This window comes from Ammospiza caudacuta, chromosome 4 (assembly GCF_027887145.1).
Source record: "Ammospiza caudacuta isolate bAmmCau1 chromosome 4, bAmmCau1.pri, whole genome shotgun sequence".
In the NCBI taxonomy this organism is placed as follows: Eukaryota; Metazoa; Chordata; class Aves; order Passeriformes; family Passerellidae; genus Ammospiza; species Ammospiza caudacuta.
The window spans coordinates 11,040,786-11,063,040 of NC_080596.1; the positions used below are offsets into that span (position 1 = coordinate 11,040,786).

The 22,255-nt window shown below is 42.1% G+C and overlaps 1 protein-coding gene across 2 annotated transcripts in view; it reads left to right on the forward strand.

Moving 5' to 3' along the window:
* The first annotated feature begins 964 nt into the window (after nt 1–964).
* Nucleotides 965–22,255, forward strand: part of SGMS2 (sphingomyelin synthase 2) — a 36,044-nt gene continuing 14,753 nt past the window's right edge. Inside the window, exon 1 of one of the 2 annotated variants that reach the window (XM_058803541.1) lies at nt 965–1,004. The gene's annotated coding sequence lies outside the window, so the exon portion shown is untranslated. Of the gene's footprint in view, nt 1,005–5,146; nt 5,238–22,255 lie in introns of those variants that run through there. The other variant, XM_058803542.1, reaches the window with a different exon arrangement.

Consider the following 22,255-nt stretch of genomic DNA (forward strand, 5'->3'; position numbering starts at 1 on the left):
CCAAGATCTCTTTATTTCACAGCTTCTAAGGCGTGTCTGATTTAATATAGTTTGAATACTTAAAGAATTACCAAAATCAAACAAGAAAACACACACTCCCCCACCCTTCCTGTCTCATTCCTAATTATATTAGGAAACAATTTCTTCCCTGTGGGGGTGGTAAAGCACTGGAACAGTTGCCCAGGGAAGTTGTGGATGCCCCGTCCCTGGATGGGGCTTTGAGCAACCTGGTCTAGTGGAAGGTGTCTCTGCCCACAGCAGGGGTGTTGGACCTGGATATTCAAGGTCCCCTTCCAACCCAAAACCAATGATATTCAAGGTCCCCTTCCAACCCAAAACCATTCTTTGATTTTATGATTCTATGATCCCACAATATATCCAAAGGAAAAAAAAAATAGGATAAATTTGAGGTACAGCTTTTTCTGGTTATGAAAGTGAAATAGTGACAGAAAAGTAAAAAGCTTATTTTAACTTACTGCTTTGTCAAAAAAATCTGTAGTCTAAATTTGTTTTTTCTTTTTCCTCATGAGCTTTAGCAGGGAGCATAATTCCACAAAGCTTCATTTTTTATTTCCCTGAAACTATCCAGGGATGTTCTCAGTAACACATAAGCTCTTGAAAAAATAGTTTTTAAAACATAATATCTCTGCCTAGCTGTTGGTTATGAAAACAGCTAATACCGCAATTTTTGACGAATGTAAACTGTGTAAAGCACCAAGGTTAGGCAAACGGGAGACAATAATCACGGATTTGTAGGTCTCGTGAAGTCGAAAGAAAGCGGCTGGAGGAAGCATCTGCTGTCTCCGCTGGCAGCAGACCCGGCGGCGGCGGCCGCTCCCTCCCGCGCCCGGCCGGCACCTGCGGGCGGGGGCTCCCGCTGCCATTGGCCTGGCGCCGCTTCCCGCCTCCTTTGAAAGCTGGGGAAGGGCGGGCGGCGGCCGTGCCTCGGCACTCGGGCAGCAGGGCCGGGCTGGGGCGGCGCGGGCCAGCGCGGGAGGCCGCAGGTGAGGCCGGGCAGCCGGCGGGAGCGCTGTCCCCGGGGTCCCTCGTGGGGGTGCGGGGCTCCTGTGAGCTCAGCGAGCCACTCGGGGGCTCCTGTGCTCGCGGGTGCTTCGTGCGAGGTGGTAATGCCGGAGCGACGTTTGTGTGCTTAGTGTGGCAGCGCTTGGCTTGGCAGCTTAGTGCTTCATAGTAACTATTAGTCTTCTTTTTCTTTAAATTATTTTGGGGAGTTGACCTGTTAAGGTAGGCTTGCTATCTGAGCAGCTGAACTTGTGCTTGATCCAGCTGTGGTGATTTATAAGCATGTTTCTTAAGGCCCCTGCCTCTCTAGTAGTAGGGCAGGACTGTGTACTTTGGAACTGGGGCTTATGAAGGAATGATGGAAGAACTTGTCTTGTGATTTCTATTGTGGCTTATCTTTTCATCTGCTTGTTCAGTTGCCAAAAAATAGTGACATTAATGGTGAATTTACAAGGTAAGCTTTCTTCTTCTTCTAAAGCCCTTGAAGATGAAAAAGAGTCAGTGAATGGATTAAAAATAATAATCTGGAGACCTAGAATTCATGTCATTGCTGAAAGGCATCTAATTCAAAAACTCTGGAACTTATTTTTCTTAGGGGGTGTTTAAGGATTTAGGAAGTGTATACTGATGAAGAATCTCTTCATTGTATAATCCACTTACATTGGGCTTTTGTGTGTTTTACTCTTTCTTGAGTGGGAACAATAAATCATTCTGGAGTTCCTCTATCTGTTTTAAAGTAGAAGTATGAACTAGCACCTTCACAGATATAATAGGGCTGCCATGAGAACCAGGGTACAGAATATAATGTTAGACCTGACTAGAATTAGTTGGCAGGATTACCCTGATTTATATGCTACTTGAAGAAAAGGCAAGGAAGAACTGTTAGTGACTATAATTATGGCAGTGTATGGCATACTTCAATATTAAATATGTATGTTTTCATCTGCCCTTGACTCATCTGCAATAAAGGCTGCAAATGCATGTGAACACCTAAGAACATATGTACTTATACAGTTAATTAGTTCTGAAACGACTTAGGCGGAGCACAGGTACATAGTTTTTGCCTATCAGTTTCTGCACAGAATTCTGCTATGGCTTGGCTACACACACAAAAAAAAGCAGCTTTTTTTTTGTTTTTTTTTTTTTTTTTTTGTAGTAATACTGTTTATTCTGTCTATTAACTGTAAAGTCAGCTTGAGCTAGAAATTTCTGTATGGTTCTTGGTTCTCCCCACCACAAACCCAATCTTGCAGCTTCAGTTCTCCCATGGCAGGACTAAGCAGGATTCTGGTGGTAGCTACTTCTGAAAACTGCCCAAGTGTCTCTTTGGAAATAGTCAGAATTTTAATGCACAAGCTGGCTGTGTTCTCTTATAGAATTACTGTTTCCAATAATATCCCTGCTGATCTCATGAAAGGGGGAAAAAGTAAACAGTAATGAAAAAGATGCTGGGTTTGTTCCAAGTGAATGGAACAGTAATTTTTCCCCTCAAAGCTCTGTTTCTGTATTCTCTCCCTCTCATCTGCCTCCCTGGGAGGTGAAGGGGAATGTGACTTGTATGTGAGTCTCCCCATGGAATTCTGTCTGTGTGTGCAAGGTTTCTTTTTCCTCAAAATGAGTTTTCATTCTGTAAGTCTTGTTATCTCTCACTTAATTTCTGTCTAAAAACAATCTTCTGAATTCAATTTAGTTTAAAGTAAAGGTCAAGAGATGTGCTGCTATTTCCTCTGGCAAGTTTTGTGACTTCACAAATTTGCTGCTTGCTTTTGAAGGTTTGTTGTTATGCAGGACTTGCAAACAGTTTTTACCAGATTAGTTAAAGACCCTCTCCTGGAAGCTACTCCTCACAGGCCCACCCCTTAGCTCTACACTTCAACCTTTCATCTGCATGGATGGGCTTGTGGGGTTGGGTGTGAAGTGTAGCCTTGAACAGAGTAAGAAAATGTACTGCTACTTTTTACTTACTCAAATGCAGTGATTCAGAGAATATTATTATAGAGTAATGCTGGTGTTTCAGCTTGCTGATCTCTCTACATAATTTGGAAAAATGCCAGTAAAGTTTCAGGTCTTTGCTTTTAACCATTCTTCAGTGGTTCTTTTTTAATTATGGAAAACTAGAGGAGGCCTCTTTGCTTTGCCTGTAGATAGTAGTTTTTTTTTTTTTTCACTTGTGTTGCTGTTTCTACTCTTGATCTGTTGCTCTGTCTGTTATTATCCTCTCTGTATAACAGCTTGAAGTAAGATATGATTCTGCAAAGGCACGCATGTGATTGTGTCTGCAATAAGGCATATGTAGATATCTCTGTAATCAGTTAAAAACAAATTCCCTGACCATGGTACCTTTTTATTTTTCTTCTTTAGATTTTATTTTAAAGGAAGCATTACCTACTTAGGAGAATTGGAGGGGGGTGTGGTGTGAGGGGAGATTACAATGGCAGTAAAGAGAGCTGTGAGGTTCCAGCAGACCTCTTTGGTTCAGCACTACAGGTGTGTATGTATATTCACCTAGCAACAGGAACAGCAGTAGCCTTGCTGAATTGTTTATCTGGTATAAGAGACCGTTTGCATTAAGCCTGCAGGAGATAAAACTTGGAAATCCTGGCACTCTGTCTGTAGCAGTGCTCTGGCTGTCACTGTTGGACCAGGGCAGTTTCCCTGTCCCACAGAAATCCGAGAGTGCAGAAAATTTTTCCACTCTGTGCTAGAATAAAGCAGATTCTCTCTTCCCTTCCCCCAAGCTTTTGTGGAAAACAACAAAGTGTGAGCAACCCAAGCAGAATAGCCAATAGCTGGGTGAAGGGGGCTTTCCAGGGGTGTGACGAACAGAGGGTCAGGTGCCTTCCTCGAACCCGGGCTTGTGTGCTGGGTGTGTGCTGTGCTCTGTCATGTGCCCGCTCGGCGCGCAGCCGGGTGACTGGGGCAGGACAGGTGTGTATCGGCCGCAGCGAGTTTCGGTGAGGATGAGTTGACACCTTCCTCCCCTCCCTTCCTCCCCCGCCAATCACATGCTCACATGCTTCTTACACTGGAAAACTCCCAACAAAATCTGGCTGCTACGTAGTGATGGGGGAACTCTTTGGAAAACAAAAGAGGGCGGGGGGGGGGGGAATACCCCTCCGCCCACCGCAAAAAAAAAAAAAAAAAAAAAAAAAAGGCAAGGAAACCCCAAGGAAAACCGAGTCCAGAGGCGGGAGTGAACACTTGACAAGCAGGGGGTTTAGGGGGTTTCAGTGCCAGTCATCTCTCACGTGAGCAGGTTTGGGGAAATCAAATCCCCCGGCACAACCGGGAAGGCCGTGGCTGCGGAGTGCGGCGGCGCTCGCCTGTGGCCTGGCTGCGGAGCGGCTCGGCACCTGTGCCCGCGCTGGCTGCGGGGGCGGGCGGTGCCCTTCCCGTAGCCGGCGTTTCAGGGAGGGCGGGGCAGGTGTCGGCGCCCCCTTTCGCGGGCTGACGCGGCTCCCGGGGCAGCCGGGCGGGAGGAGCGGAGCGGACGGGCAGGGCCGGGGTTCGGGCCGGGATGGGCCCGCCCGGGGCTGCCGCGGGCCCGGCCGAGGCGCGCGCCGGGGCTGTGCGGGCGCGCGGCCCCGCGGGGAGGGGGCGGCGCGCGCGCGCAGAGGCGCGCGTAGGGGGGGGCCGCGCGGGCGGGCGGGGCCGGCACCTTGCGCGGCGGGCGGGGGCTCCGGGCGGGCCGGCCCCGGACAGCGGCGGCCGCGGCAGCGCCGGGTGAGTCACTGCTTGGAAATGGAGTGGGCGGGCGTGCGCGTAGCAGAATGAATGATGTCAGGGAGCTCCGCGGCGAGCATGAGGCTCGCGGCAAACGCGGCGGCGGCCGCAGCCCCGAACGAGCGCTGCCCCCGGCGCCCCCCGGCCCGGAGCCGCCCTCCAGCGGGAGAGCCCTTCCAGCTGCGGCACTGCTGAGGCAGGGAACCTCCGCGAGAAGTGTCGCCTCTGCCGCCGCCCTTAGAGCCGGTCCCTTTCGCCAGGAGCGAGAAGAGGCTGAGGCTGGGAGAGGAGCAAATTGCAGGGGAAGGTAGAGATTGTGGCAAACTTTCTAGCTGCTTCTGCGTGCTGCTGCCGCCTCACTAGTGGGAGTGTCTGCCCGTAAGGAACTGCAGAGCCCAAACCCAGGAGCCCTGAGGCTCCAAAAACGACTCCAGCCGCCTTTGGAGGACGATCTGCCAGCAGTGCAAGATTTTGCACATACGGCTGAGTAGGTAAGTTGGGAGCGGCATAGGTGGCTTGAGAGCGTGGCGTACCACAGGTGCCCGCTTGGAGACCCTCTTTGACGGGAGACCTGCAGCTGTCAGCCGGATAGAGACTGGGAGGAGCAGTCCCACGCTTGTGGGCTCCCGTTTCTCGCGGCCCCTCTAGCTTGGGAGGGCACCTGCTGTTTTGATTTCTCTTGCCAACGTGGAACTTATCTAGTTTGTAAGTAAAATTCTACGGTTTTGGTGTGGGCAGTTGTGTACCTACCTCTTAGAGCAGTACCACATACCTAGCTGCTCAGGGGGGGAATTCAAAACGTGGGATTTCAGCTCAGGAACACAAAGTATTATTATAAGGCTGTTGTAAAGGTCTTTTGTTGTAGGTTTGGGGGTTTTTTTCCCTTATTGTGTGTCTGCTCTGTTCAAGCCACTCTTAAATTTCCTGAACTGCTGGTAAACTAAACTTTTGACTTAGTGGCAGGTTGCATTTCTTTTAATGTTGTGTGGTTTCTGGCGTAAATTTCTCTCTAAATTCTTGTGAAAAGTAGTTGATCCATAGTCTTCTGGCAAATTATTAAAACTAGGATACAATGTAGAATATCTGTTGTTCAGTTTAGTCCATTTCTAAACATTTTAATTTGTTTCATTTGAACACGTAGGAAATCAAACATCTGTCCTCAAACCACTTGACAGCTTTTAATTTATGCACAGTTAATTATACAAGTGAATGGTTCTGTAGAAGTATTAGCATAAACTGAGCAGGTGCATGGTTCTTCATCTGAGACACCAGGCCTTACAGGAGTTTTGGCAGGCTTCACTTTAAACCACATTTATTAAATGCTTTGTCCAAAATCAATTTGCTTTTTAAAATTATATTTAATGTAGTTACTTAGATGTATTATTATTTGACAAGGCAGGTTTTTTGAGGCTCTATAGCCTAAATATTTTCTCGCTGTGAAACTAATAACTTTTATTCCTTATTTTGCCCTAACTTAAATAATCTAGGGCTTAATTTACTAGAAAGATCAATGTGCTTGCTTCCATATTTCTTTCCTTTTAGGTTGCTAGTCCAAAATCAGACAGATTATCACATTCTGCTGAAAAACATATGCTTGTCTTTGTCCTTCACAAAAATATTCCAGTGTACCCTGGATCATATGTCAGTCTTAGAGAGCATTGGACAAATCAAGTGGTGATCGGGAGAAACTTTAGGTGAAAATCTAATGGGACAACGGTAGTAAGGTGATAAAGGCCCCTAATGAAGTAGATTTCTGTGCTGTCCTTGAAGTGAACTTACACAATAGAGAAATGACAACTTGAAGAGAGCAAAGATAGATTTTTTTTTTTAAGTCACCAGTTGGTAATCTCAATATAGAGTGCTTTTACTCCTGTATTTTAAATACTGAGCCATGCATGGCATGTTGATAAGCATCTCCTTTTCTGCATTGTAAAAGTGTGCTGTAGTTGTAATACTGTAAGACAGAAATTAATTCAGAATTGAATGTTTCAAGTAGACATCAGAAGTGTTATATCAGGGATACTGTATAGTGAAAAACTGAAGATTTCCTTATCAATGCAAAAAACTCAGCCCACACACGTACCTCCCTGTCTCTGGAAGAGCTGAATAAGAGACTTAGTCTTAGGTATTTTTAATTCTAAAGCCTGGAGTTATTTATTTACAGTGTATGAGTATAGCATTTTAAAGGTATGAAGACTGAAAAGCAGTGTATTGATTTTTAAGGATTAACAAAATAAGTATTGAAACAAGTGATGGATTTAAAAAAATAAGTAACCTTTTTAAAGGAGCAGAAAATGCAGAAGAAGGTTTTTCAAGAAATGGCTCATTACTCTTAAATCTCTTGGAACAGAAGTGGTCTTTGAAGATAGAGGTACTTGTAATAAAATGGCATGCCTTTTCTGTTTGGATTTTTTTCCCTAATTTTGGTGGGCTGTTGGCCTATGCTAGTTTTTGATGCTGTTTGTGGACAATACAGATGCTGTGACATATTATTTAGTATGGCTGTGGTATTGCACTAGTCTGCACAGATGCTGCGAAGATTAATGTAACACTAGGTCCACTGTCTTCAGAGATCTCTCCCTGCTGGGAGAATTGTTTGTACCATGGACACCACTGTCCCCAAAGATGCTGTGCACACTAAGAATGTCAGGCATCCAGGCACCACTGTCCCAGCAGATGCTGAAGACCTTAAGAGCTGCTAATGGGAAAGTTTTATGTAACACAGATAGCTCTGTGTTATGTTTCTAACAGAAAGTCTATTCTGGACATTTCTTAACTCTCCTGAAAGCCAGCTGTTCTAGTGAGGCTCCAGGGTGTTAGTAACCACAAGCATCTCCTGTGTGAGGGTGCTTGCTGAAGTTACCACTAACAGCTACCACTGTTTCTCTTCCTCAGAACAGATCTTGTGGGGATATAGGTGATAAAGAGAATTAAGTACTTCTTACCAATAGAACTGGTTTTGGAAGTCTGTGGCTGTTGCTAGGAATTTTAATAAGACCAAAATATGAAGTAAAAGTAACTCAGCTTTAGGGAAACATGGTACTTACCCTCTAGCTAACATACATGCAGTATCTGTAAAATAAGGGGACTACTGTGCTTTGAGGTCATGCTTGTGGTTGCTGAGTAAAACTTTCTGCTTACTGTCTGTCAGGTGGATCCTGCTTGCAATCTGATGGCATTTAAAAATGTTGGAGTCGAGTCTGTTGTATAGAAGAAACAGTTTGTCAGTGTCTGAGGCTGTTGAGGTGATCATTACGAATAGAATGGTTCTTAATGAAACACTGTTTGGGTTTAGATCATCAGAGAAAATAATGAGCATTGGTAATCAGGAGACCTTCACTGCCTTCATTCTGACAAGAGACTTTTATAGCAAAAAAGCATATATTACTTATTTTTTTCATAAAAAATAGTTTCTCCAATATGTAACTCCAGAATGGCAGAATGTCCTGTTTATTTGTAGGTACCTGAACAAAAAAATCAGATGTCACTTACCCTCCCCAGTTGACAGAGGTTAACTTTCAACTGCTATGTATAAATTTTAAGAACATTTCACTTATTATTGATAAAATTTGTATACAAAAATGAAGTTGCTGATATTAGTAGATCTATGAGGGTTCTGAAGTCAGATCTTGGCAGTCACACATTGCAATGTCTTCCTGTTCCTGGCTTTTAGAGTTCATCTCTTTCTTTTCTGTTGTCTTTTGTTTCTTTTTCTTCATAGTGATTTCCTCAGGCTGAATCTTACTAGGATCCTGTGCCATGCAGTGAGCTTTGCAGTAAACTCTGCAGTGTTGTTGTGTCTGTGGTTACTGATGCAAATTAGGATTAGGGCTGTACACCTGTTCTTCCTTGGGGAAATGCTGAGCCTCGTGGGTACAGCACTAAATGTTTTCAAAAGTTGCATCATCTTAATTTGGTTGATTTAAGCTGAACTGGTACAGAGCATTTAGGAATATGGCTAATTTTAAGAATGGCTAAATTTAAAATAAATTCCCCCTGGATTATTTTTGATTTAGAAGTAATCTGAAATCTTAAATGAATTAAGAGAGTTGGATTCAGTTTTTCAGATAAGATGTAAGCATATCATGGTTGAAACTGGGAAGGAAGTTTAAAGTACAAATAATGATTAACTGTATGTTCAGTTACAATAAGGTTACTTTGATGGTGAGATTGATATCACAAAAGGAATCAACGGAAGTGAGCAATAAACCCCAGGAAGCTACTTATATTTAAGGTATTTTTTCTAACCCCCCATCTGGGAATTACAAACTGCCTGCAGCAGTTTATGATCACAGGTTTTCAAGGGTCCCCAGGCGATTGATCATGTTGTTTGTGAAATGTTTCAGAGACAGGTTTACATGTTAGTTGTCATAAACCAGTATGGCCCCTGTAGAGTTCTATAACCTCCCCGCCTTTGGGAGAGGCCTTTTTGCCTAGAATGCCTGTTGCTGTCTTTGGCCTGTGTCAGCCTTGCTGCTACTGTAAGCTTAAATATTCAGAGTGAAGTTTTAAGTACTAATATGGGCTGAATACATATAAATAAAAAAGCCCAATATTGGTACATTTGTCTAAATTAGTATATTATTTCTGTCTTTATGCAAGTTCTGACAGCAAGGTGTCACTAAGAGCTATCGAAACTAACGAGTTTGTGTCTGTAGTGTCTAACTTAGAGAAGGATGGGTTTTTTGTTTTGCTTGGTCATACATCCATGATCATAGCTCATGCCTCTAATAATAGAACTTGAATTTGATTGGGTTTTTTTGGTTGGTTGGTTTTGAGTGTGTGTGTTTTGGGTTTTTTTTTTAATCTAAGTTAACTATAAAATAAACGGGAGTCTTTAATCCTGTCAGAGTGCAGAAATCTGTCCAGCCTCTACGAACAGGCCTATTGGATCTTGTAAGACCTAAGCACAAGGTAATGTTTTCCATTTCTTGAAGTATTATTAGAAGTATTTTGGCATATGCTACCTCTCTAAAAGAATCTTTAATATAACTCTTGTGTCTGTAAAAGTCCTTTATTAAGAAGTCACCTGCTCTCATTACTTGGTTATTTTTTTATGTTGAAATATGTTTGCATTTTCTAATCTTTCTCTTTTTAGAGTGTGTATTCTGCTTAGCCTCCTAAGATCTTAAACTGTTGTGTGATGAATGCTGAAAGACTTCTCACAGTTAGTTTCAGCCATGTGAAAGGTACATAACAGTGACAAAATGTTTACTTATGCACACACCCAAGTTCCTGCTTATGTTCACTCTAGTGCTGGCCGGTTGGTTAATGGAGCAGAGCTAAGTAAGGAGACAGGGTCTCCAGACTTTTTTTATCCAGTTTCAGCTGTGTTATGCTTATGTCCTGTCCAAGAAACTGAATTCAACCCTATATGCTTCATTTAATATTCCAGACTACTGCTAAATCAGAAATAATGAGGCAGTCTCCTTATTTAGGTGACATAATTTGCTGGAGAGAAGCAGCAGTAGAGAAGGTCATGCCTCATAGTCATTAATTCTTTCTTTCATCTGGAGGGCATGATATAATCCTGTAGCTTGTTGATAGTTATAGTATGCTTCCACAGTAATTACAGTTTATTTGATTATTTTTTAAATTTCTTTTTTTACTTCCCCACATCAGCCTTGTGAATGGGAAGCTGCACTTGCTGTCTGTAGATGCTTTATGCCAAATACTGCTTCCCATGTCTTGGTTTGAGACTGAACACAGGCTGTATTGGAGCAAAGTGTTCCCATCACTGCAGTTGCTTAAAAAGGACATCTTAAAAGCTGTAATGCTGTGTTACTGTCTTAACAGTGCTAAAGCAGCCCTTAATGTAAAATTCTGTTTCATCTTCTGGCAGTTATTCTGGTTCAAATTTATGTACTACAGTTTCAGTAAAAAAATCAAAAGCATTTACACTGAAATTCTGAAAGCCCTGCTTTGTTTTGGTGGGATTTTTTTCTGTAAAACTGAGAGATATTAATTCTTATGACTCTCATTTGGATTAGTCCATTGATGCTGTTTTTTTTTTCTGGTAACTTAACTTTTTCCGGAGTGTATAGAAACTGGGTATGTTGTAGCTTAAAAAGTTAACTCATGTTACTTGTAGTTCCTGTTTATTAGGAGCCTGACAGAAGTCCTACCAAAGCTTGTGGTTTTTCCTGTTTTCATAATGCTGTACTAATCTGTAAGGATGCCAGGTATGAGTTCCTTACAATGCCAGTCTGAGAACCATGAGCTTGTCTTCATTTGATTTTACTCAGATTTTATATGTTAGAGTGTCACTTGACAAGAGTTCATTCTTGTCTTCTGGCATACCATCTTGGTCTCTTATAGGCCAAAATTTGGCTCTAATTTATAAGTAAAAAAAATTAGTACACTTGCTTAAGCTGTATTACTGAAATGCAGATGCTGTTTTTCACAGAATTGTTTGCAAGTTACTTTGAAAGCATGTGTATCCTTTGCATGCAGCTACAGGGAATGATCTTGAAATTTTGGGGAAAAAAAATCAACTCCACTTGATGTGGAAAATGTGCCAGAAAGCTAAAGCTAGTCCTCCAAAGTGAAGCTCTGTTTATTTCCATTCTGTGGGAAAGCACGTTGGCTGAAGTTGTTTGAATCCTATTATTGGCTATTAAAAGTGCTCATGCACTAACATAGAAAAACAACACTCCAGTGTTTTTGTTTTCCTAGAAAAATTTTTTAACTTTCATGGTGGACTTCAGTCTTGTGAGGAAGGGCTGTGGCATCCTGTTTGGCACTGAAGCAATAAGTATTAAAAGCATTGTTCCTTCCAAGGTGCCACAGTGAACTTAGAAGTTAAATTGGGAGTTAATATTAAGGCAACTTATTGAAGAGTTTAGTGTTATGAGTTTGAACTTCTGTCCACTGCAGTGATTGTATCCTGAGTTTCAGATTATTCAAAATTCATTTTTTTTAGTGATAACTATGACTTGGAAACTGAATACTACACATGCTGCACAGCTGAATGGCAAGTGCTTTCCAATGAGAATGGTTACTGCAGAATGCAAAACAAAGGCCAACAAGAAAACCTTAGTCATTAGCTTCCTCCATGCCGGTCTTAAAAAATGGCTCAGCTATTTCCATGTGTGCAAACAAGCATAAGTGTTAAGATAGGTAACATTTATTCATTCTCCTGTTTGGAACAAACTATGTAATGTAGGGTGGAATAATGTGTCTCTCTCTGGTAAAGCCAGTAACTTGTACTGACTTTTAAAGGTTAAGATGGATGAAATAAATCTCAGCTGACCATCAACATTGCAAGACATAATACCTCAAATAGCAAAACTTAAGTTGTTAGGCTAAATAAGTATACTTCTTGCTCTTAAAGTATTTTTCTTTGAGGTGAAGTGCTTGGGGTTTTTTGAAGTGTGATTTTACAGATTGCAGGCAGCTTATGCTTTCTTGTGTGCATTACTCCTAGTCACTAGACAATCTGAACCAGGTAAGGTGCATGGCTTAGTTTTACTGTGCAGAATGTTCCCATAAATTTTCTTGTTTGTTTTTTTTTCCTTAATTTGTTGTAAGATGAAGTTTACATTAAAGTGTTAAACATCATAGAGGTTGACTAAACTCTTTACCTCTTCTATATTTGAAGAGCTCAGAACTAAATGACAGAATTTAAAATGGGATACTATTCCCTTTCCAAGGCCTGGAGGGCACAGAAGAGGGTAGGAAGGCAGAAGCTCTCTGTTTTTCTATTCTGCAGCAAGGGCAAACACTAGAACCATGTTCTCCTACCTTACTGTAACTCTTTTGAGTGTGCACACATATGTGCCTTCTTCCTATTCTACCTCTGCATCCCATGGTAGTAGAATCAGGAACAAAGCTTTTAGCTCTGCAAGCCTTTCTAGAACGTGTGACAGAGGCAACACAGTTTAGTCACAATTTGACTGTAATATGTGTAACATGCTGATAAAGTTCATTCTTATCAAAGTCTCTATTGCACTTACAAGGACAGCTACAGGAAGAATATTGTACTTTGGCTTCCATAATTTGCTTGAAGAACCATTATCTTGATTCATCTTCCATAACACTATTATGAAGATGCTTCTGATTTTAATGGTTTGTATTGCTCAGAAGGTTTTAGACTGATGTTACATAGCTTATAATTTGGTCATGCATTGTTGAGAATGTAGCATGAAAAATGTCCTGGTGTTTATGGTGATATTCTATAGTGTTTCCAATTAGATTCAGAGAAAAAGGCTTTCTCCTTTCATCCAAAGGCTTATAAACTGCAGGATGGTGTTTTTAATGTTGTGTATTTGTCATAGTGTATGAATGGAGAAAAAGACAAATCTTAGGGGACAGAAAATGTATTGCTATTTAGGATGATGTTTTTGTCTTGTCACTATTACAACTGTTTTATAACACTGTTTGCACACCTCTCATCTTCTCTTTTCATGAGTCCCGTTGGTCAAGGAGAGTTCAAAGGTCTGAGAGGAGCTTTGTGTCTGTTTACCTCTTAGCCAGGCAGCACCCACCCAGTGATTGCCCATGAGATATGTTTGCAGATAACCAAGCTGTAAGTCAGATTTTCATGCTGGTACATGTCAAAGAACAGGCAGCTTTTTACCTAAGTTACAGCTCTAGGAGCCTGTGCTGTGTGTGAGCCCCTTGTCTTGTGATTTTCTGTCTCCTGTATATGTTAAGAAAGTGGTTTGTGTAGTTAGACTGAATAGTACCTGTTCCAGTTGGTGTTTGTTGGAAGTTTTTGTTTGCTTGTTGCTTTGTGTTTGTTTTTTCAATTGCCTGCTGTGAAGTCCGCACATTAGCTCAGATGTTGAGGGTTAGTGGCAAGTCACTTCTTCCTGCAAAGTGTCTCAGTATGTGTTTGTGAATATTCAGTGTTCTGATGTCTGAATATGCTTAAGGAATTTTACTGCAAGTTTTTATCCTGGACAATTCAGGTGATTGCCCTGACTGCCTCTTGTAGAATAAGAGATCAGTTTGTGCTCTTGCCTCATAGAAACACAACTGAACAAGTGTCAGTTCTGTCTAAATCTGTTTTATAAATATTACTGTCAGACATGAGGAAGCTTTGGCAAGCCATGAACTTCTCTGAACAATCCTTTTTAGATTTAAATCCAATTCATGGTGTTGGATTTAAACTTCAATACTTAACTTGTTTGAGTGTATTCTGTAAAGCTCTCCCAGGAATATAGGGAAATGTAGGCTATGCAGATGCCTCAATTCTAGAGATGTGGCACTTCTTTTCTGCATCAGACCCACACATCTGAGTATTCTATACTTAGGGCAGCTCACAATGTGCTTTATGTGAAAAGGCAATTAGATTTGTTCAAACTTATTTTTTGGGCTGATTTGTTTACAGTCTTTGCTGGACTGTAACATTGCTGTGTTTAAAACCTGTTTCTTTTCTGTTCTTTGTCTTGCATGAGATATGGAGCTCATCTGGAAGGTTTCAGGGAGGAATAATATACCTAGGGCATAGATTCTCTTCTGAAGATCTGTGAAATTCTGACTCAATTTTTGTCTTGTGCTAGAACAGCATTTTGCATTCCTTGTGTTAAAAGACTTTTGAAACAGGGGTTTTTAAACTTTTTTAGTGTTAAAGTACTAGGAAGGAGAGAAAATGGATCTGCTCTGGGATTTCAGATTGATTTCTTCTGTTCTTTACCAATAGAACTTACCAATGCATGGGTAACCTGTGATCCACTATTGTTTATACAGGTGTGCAATATGGATAACTGCACTTCATGTGGTTCAATAAAATTAACATTGACCTGTCACATAAGTTAAACATGCATGGCCTAGACTGTTTGCATGAGCTTAACTAATTAATTCTGCTGCACTGGCAGTGGAACAGCTTAACATGGGCTGGAATATGCTAGTATCCCAGCCTGACTTCTGCTTCCAAATAAATAAAATGTCTTCCTGGGTGGCAGCTGGGTGGCCAGTCCTGAACCATCCCCATCTTTGTATGTTGTCTTGATAAAGCAGTGTTAAGAAATTCCATGAGCTGGGATTGGTATGGAATGTTTCAGGCCATCTTGGTCTTCCCCAGCTGTCATTAACATCTTAGCACACCTCTTGAGTTATAGTTGTAACCTAATATAATGTGGAATTTTGATTTCTTCCTAATTGGCTTGCATGAGTCTAGAAGGCTGTTGCCTTTGCTCTGCAGACCTGTAATTGCTCCTGTGGGGGTGTTTCTTGTTATACAATGTCTGTCATGCAGGGTGTGGCATTCACCTGTTTAATATTGCCATGTGCAAGTCTTGTGCTTCAATTGTGCACCTTTGAGATGGTGAAGTTACCCAGCTTTTAAAGTCATGCTCAAGTGCAGCGATGTGGAGACCTTCTAGGTGAGACTTCCCTTTGTTCTCTTTGCTGTATGTCTAGAATAGATTTGAATTTAGGGTGTTCTTGGTGCCACTGATACTTGGATGTGCCCTCCTCCTCCTGGCAAGATGATACTCCCCCAGAGGAGAGTAGTTGACAGCAAAGACACCTGCAGTGGCTCTAGCTGCAAAGTGCAGGAGCAGTTCCTGCAACAACTGATGTTAGAGGCTGTGCTGTGCAAGCCCTTGTCCTGGCCTGCATAGTCAGGTCAGTACCTTAAAAATGGCCTGGCTTGCTGTAGTGCTCTGTTAATGAAAGCTCCTGAAATCCAAGCCACTGCTGGGTCTTGAATTCAGGCTATGCTCTCGACAATAATTTTCTCGGATTATGCCCATTTGTCCTAAATTTAGAAGGCTACTTATAAAGCCAGAATGTGATCTGTCCTTGCTGATAGATGTAGATCTTTTGACATATTTGGTATTTTTGAGGAAAACTTATGCAGGAACACAGCAGAAATAGCAGTATGTAATAAGATAGTGTCCTCCTTCATGGAAAAAGACAGTTGGTAGACCAGAATAATTATTTTTACTGTGCCCTAATTTTGCCAAGTTCTTCATTCTCTTTAAAACTGCTTGGCACTATTTCCAGTTGAACACTTAGTTCTGTCCTTAGACTTTTGCAGCTGATCACGTGGTATTAGTTGATTCACCACTTATTTACTGTACACCATGGCTGCTTAGCACATATTCACATCTCTGGTCTCAGGGAGTCTAGAGATGGGACTGACTTTGTCCCCAACAGTTTTGTCAGCTGCAGTTCTGACTGAGGAACAGTTTATAGAATCTTTGGCCCTTCATGTTTCAGATAGTCTACATGGCACATCTTTGGCCTCCCTTCTTCTTCCCAAATTATTCTGTATCTAGGTGTCTGCTGGACATTGGGATAAGAATGCCATAAAATGCTTTTTGGATAATTTCTATAGAATACTTTCTATTTTAAAGTAAGCTTTAGGGCCTCCCATGAAAATGTGACCAAAAATAAGGATGTATGTTTGTAAATCACTTTTTTCAAATATCCATCTTGAAACATCTTTTTTGATGACTCATTCTTTACTTCTTCTGCCCTAAAATTTTTCATGGATGGTAAGACAAAGATCAGAAGTGGTCCTGGTTTCCAGCCTGTGGGGTTTTTTTCCTGTGGAAGTAATCTCTTGACTCAGAATTTTAAGTTACAGTAATGTTACTTAAATGAAGAAATGGAAAATAAATAATGTTCAGTGCAGCACAATGTGCTGCTGGTATGAAACTGCCATTTAGCAGGCAGTTTGATTGGCCAGCTTCTATTTCCACTTCACATTCTGCCTTGACTGATTTGAGTGATCATTTGCTTGCCTGTGCTTCCAGAGAGAACGGGTTCAGTGATGACCAGATGCCTTCCTTGAGTACAGCACACAGTTGAAGGTGGGAAAGCTGCTACTTGAGGTACATGATGATACACTGTAATATACATCATCCTGTGTAGATTGAGAGTCACCTCAGTACCTTCACACCAGGTTTTACCAACTGTAATTTCAGTCATTAATTTAATTTGTTCCTTTTTAGTTGTGCTGTGTGTGCATGATGTGCAAGATGTAGGTGTTACAAAGCAGTTGTGTGATGTTGCAATGAAAGACTCTAATGGTAGCTTTTTAGGAGCAATGATGACTTTTCAGCTGAAGATGCTATTCAGCTGTTTTCTTGCAATTTTAATCTTCTATTTTAATAAGTGGGAATTTGAACATCGCCAACCTTCTCATTTCAGTCCTTTCTAAGTTGGTTCTTTTTAAAAGCTCTTAGAAAGCAAAAAGAATTCTCAAACCATTAGGCAAGAAGGGGAAGACAAATAAATGAAAGTACTGATGGGAATGGTGAAAACCTTTATGATGAGTCTCATGAGCTGCTTGTCATGAAGGAATTTCGTTATTGCCCTGGTGTTCAATGCAGGGTTGTTCTTACCAAAGGCTGCAGTACAGCAGGGAATAATGAAGAGAGGTTGGAATTATTTTGGAGATGTTTAGCTAGGTTCTTAAATAGTAGCTCTGTGAGGGGCAGTAAAAACATATTAAAAGGATTCTTGGCCTCTTTTTATGACCTCTAGGGTGGGACTGAAATGAAGATAGCAAAATATATGAGAAGGGTATTACAGAAAGGTTTTAGATTATAGTTATTATTTTCCACTGCTGCCCCACTGTTAACATCTTCTCAGAAAAATTATTCAACAATGATATCCTGTATTGTGGGGAGATAGGATAATCACTTCTCCTGCCTGGCAAGCTAAGGAAATAAGTGTTATGTTCATCTGTCTGTGGCAGAAACAAAAATGAAGAAGGAAGTGTTGAAGTGCACAGTACTTAAGTGTTTAGTATTTAAAACTAAACACTGTCTTTTCTTAATTAAATAATATAAAAAGGAAATATTTTTTCTTGCCAGCATAATGTGGAAAGTATTTTCTTCTATAAATAGAAAGCTTTGAGCTAATGGAATACTTGTTGAAGTTTAAAGAAAACCATGGCACTGCATTGGAAGCTTAGGCTCTGATGCCTTTTTTTAACTGTATAGTGCTTCAAGTTGGTGCATAGAACTTCAGTGAGAAACCCTGAAGTTACATATGGAAAGCATAATATAATTTTGGTTATTGCAAACTGGAAGCTTGAAGAGTATATTATGAAAGGGTTCTTTGCTGCTTTTCTAATCCCCTAAGTAAACATGTCTGGATTGCTCTTGGTAATTGCTGAAATTTGTCAGTACTCTTGACTTGGTGTTAGGATTAAATTTACCAGGTTTTAGTTCTGAAAGTGTGTCCACAGAAGCTTGGGGGGAGAGGGGGGTATTGGCAGGGTACTGTTAAGGAAGCATGTAGTGTATGAGCTAGATGTAGATTTGGATGTCTGAGCCTGTAAACAAACAGCTTGAATGAGGGATCTGTGTATTCCCATCTCTGGTCGACAGGGGTTGCTGATTGTGATGCACAAGCCTTAGGCTGCTTGGTGGTAGGCGTGGCAAGAAGGTAAAGGGGAAGACCAAAATAGGAACTATATCATGTTTCTTGGTGAGTTTTAGTCACTCTGTTTACTGTGAGCATCATCCCTCTTAACTAATACTCATAAAATTTTCCAGGCAACTACATCAACAGAGCTGAGCAAGCTGAAAACTGTTCTTAGGGAGAAGGGAAGCGAGTCATAGATTCTTTTCTGACCGATTTTAACACTGCCTTGTGCTAGCTTTCTGTTGTTGGCACAGAGGGTAAAACATTGGTCAGAATGCCATCAGACAAGGGTGTGTGTGGGTGTGTAGATATGGGTGTTTCTGCTGCTTGTGTCTCTGAACACGGCAAGTGTTGCTGCTATGTACGGAGTCACAATTTGTAATGTGCCACATGAACTGAGGGATATGTGAAACCAGCTTGTAGTATGATATTAATTAGTTTTAAATATGCCCTGTCCTAAGAATTCATGTGGGGTGAGGATTACAGTCCTATGCTTTGCAAGGACTATTGTCTGTTTCAGGCTTTTAAAAAGGTGAATTATGAGATAGAGAACTCCGTGTACACCTCAGTGCTAAAAGCTTTTCTCTGGATTGTGCAACTTTTCTGTGTATTATTGCTGATATTGTAAAATGCTGCGCAGATTTAAGCAATTACTGTCCTCTCATTTTAAACTTCTAAGGAGGAGGGTTCTTGTTGCTGCAGAAAGTACACTAGAATGTTCTCAGAAATGTGACCTCTTACGTGCATGTGGAAAAGGCTGTGGATGTTGTCTGTTTGGACTTCAGCAGGGCCTCTGGCACTGTCTCCTACAGCACACTCCTGGAAAAGCTGCAGCCCCTGGCTTGGACAGGAGCACTCTTTGCTGGTTCAGAACTGGCTGGATGGCTGGGCCCAGAGAGTGGTGGGGCATGGTGCTGCATCCAGCTGGGGGCCTGTCACCAGTGGTGTCCCTCAGGGGTCTGTGCTGGGGCCAGTTCTGTTCAATATCTTCATTGATGATGTGGATGAGGGGATTGAGTCTTTCATTAGTAATTTGGGGCTGACACTAAGCTGGGAGTGTGTGTCGATCTGTTGGAAGGTAGGAGGGCTCTGCAGAGAGACCTGGAGAGGTTGGATGGATGGATGGGTGGAATCCAATGGGATGAAGTTTAACATGTCCAAGTGCCGAGTCCTGCATTTTGGCCACAACAACCCCCTGCAGCATTATAGGCTGGGGACGGTGTGGCTGGACAGTGCCAGGCAGAAAGGGACCTGGGGGTGCTGGTTGGCAGCCAGCTGGACATGAGCCAGCAGAGTGCCCTGGTGGCCAGGGAGGCCAAGGGCGTCCTGGGCTGTGCCAGGGATAGTGTGGCCAGCAGGAGCAGGGAGGTCACTCTTCCCCTGTGCTGGGCACTGGTGAGGCCACACCTCGAGTGCTGTGTCCGGTTCTGGCCCCTCAGTTTGGGAAGGACATTGAGATGCTGGAGCGCATCCGGAGGAGGCAACGAGGCTGGAGAGGGGCTTGGAGCACAGACCCTGTGAGGAGCAACTGAGGGAGCTGGGGGTGTTTAGCCTGGAGAAAAGGAGACTCAGAGGTGACCTTGTCGCTCTCTGCAGCTCCCTGAGAGGTGGCTGTGTCAGGTGGGGTTGGTCTCTTTCTCCAGGCAGCGCTGACAGAACGAGAGGACACAGCCTTAAGCTGTGCCAAGGGAAATATAGGTTGGATATTAGGAGAAAGTTTTCACAGAAAGAGTGATAAAGTACTGGAGTGGTCTGCTTGGGGAAGTGGTGGAGTCACCATCCCTGCATGTGTTTAACAAAAGACTGGATGTGGCATCCAGTGCCATGGTTTAGTTGAGGTTTTAGGGCATGGGATGATCTTGAAGGTGTGATTCTGTGATTTTTGGAAGTAGCATATAGGGGAAAAATTTGTCAGGCAATATCTTCTTAATAATGACTCAAATATTTTTAGGGTATATCACAGATCAATTTACTGTTATGTAACTTCCTTTTCTAGCTGCCTGATTGCTGATAAGCTGTCACACAGTCACTTTAAAGCACACATTAGTCATTGTGACTCCTCACTGCCCTGTACTGAAAGTGGTGACTAATCTCTGGGTCTGACTTTCCATTATGAAGTGCAACCTTTACCCTTGGTAACTAGGTGGAGGACTTCACAGAATAGTCTAAAACATTCCTGCCTCCTGTGCTGGGTCCCCCTTACCTCACAGCCAGTGTCTGCAACTTTTGATTCAGCTAGGAAAGATTTGAGGCATTTGTTGTGCTGCTAGGCTCTTAATAAATCTTCAGACTTTGCTATCTCTTTGAGAAGAATCTTGCTTTGGGTAGTGGCTCTTAAGCAGTGTCTGTGAAGCTCTAGCAGAATGAAAGAAGCCAGCCTGCGCATAAAAGCCTGATGCAGAGGCTTATTTTGGCACTCATTTTTGGCATTTTGTCTGATGAAACTGAGGTAGAACAGTGACTTCCATACTTTGTACAGTGTTTATAATAGGCTTTTGTAATGAATAGAAGAAGGTTACGAGCCAAACATTTTTTTTGCAATGTTACAAAATATGCAGTGGTAGAGAACCTTTTTGCCTTTATTCAAAAGCAGCTGATTCAGAGCTTAAATATTGCTTCAGGTTAGCAGACCTTTCTGTGCAGATCTGAAATACTGAAAGAGTCTCATTTTAGAGAGTATGGGTTAAGCAGGAAGAAGACTTAAACTTTTTTTTCTGGTATAAAAAAGTTGTGAGGGAGTCTTTAGGCTTTAATGTTGGAATAACATTAATACTTCTTTCAGCCCTGTTGAAAAGGGATTTAGCACTGTGCCTTGACAGTGAAGGCAGACAACATTGTCCTGAGCTGTATTTAATAGGAACATAGTCATTATTTGTAGGAAATGATTATTCATTCCTCTCTGCTCAGTACTACTTGGCTGTCTAGAATACTGTACATGGTTTTTGGTCCTTCCCCCAGGGAAAACATGAGACGGCAACAAGGGGACGATGAGGGTGGCCAGGAGACTGGAGCATAGGCCTGGGAGGGGAGGCTGGGGGAGCCTGGGTTGCTTCAGCCTGAAGAAGAGCAGTCTCAGAGGTACTTGACTGCAGCCCCCTCATACCTGCAAGGATGCCATCAGGAACATGGAGACCAGGCTCTTCACAGCACTGGGGAGATACAAAGGCTGCAACTTCTAATAAGAAGTAGATAAAAACCAGTAGACTTAACAATTAAAAAACAAGCAAAACAGCAAAAATAAGTCCAGCTTTCACTGTGAGAACAGCCTAGCAGTGAAACAAGCTGCATGGGGAGGTTGTGCTTCTTTGTAGGCAGGAAGAGTACAGCTGGATTGAAACCCTGAGTCACTGCTGATCCTGGCCAGAGGCCCAGGGACCTCCTGAGGTTTCTTCTAACCTGAATGATTCTGTTTGTTCTGTTGGTTCTACAGGTGTATGACTGACCATTCTCAAAACACTTGTTTTAGGGAAGACTGTTAACCTGCAAATAAAACCAACTTTGTCATGTACATATGGTTTATTTCTAGAATGAGTTACAGTAGCACTAAAAGATAACAAGTATTGGACAGCTATTGTGATCTTGTTTCTTGAAAGATAAGGGTAATACTAATCACAAGGAAAATCTAGCCATGTCATGGTGTCGCCTTTAAAGGACATCAGACTCTTAGTTACCAAATACAGTCCTTCAGAGTCTGGGGACCAAACAGTTCAAGAGTTTGAAGATCCCTTCAAGCAGTTAAGGCAAACCTACTCAGCAGTGTTCAAAATGATGGAGCTTAAAGATACTTTTTTCCTTCCTTGTTCAGTTCCTGAGGACAGGTTGGATGGGGCTTTAAGGACTTGCTCTAGTGGAAGGCGTCCCTGCTCATAGCAGGAGAGTTGGAACTAGATGACCTTTAAGGTCATTTTCAACCCAAACCATTCTGTGGTGCTACAAAATGGGGGTTTTTTGGGTGCTTTTTGGGACATACCGTTTCAGAAACCTGGCACTGCTGTAGAACACACTGGATAATGAATTACTAGGAAAATGAAACACAACCTACTTGTTACTATTAAGAGGTATGAAGAAACAGAATTCTACAGGACTGGTAAACCTTGTTTACAAATGGATAACTTGTAACTTTGAAGCTTTTTCTCCTCTCTTTAGTGTAGGGATTTAGTCCTTAAATATGTCTTCTGTT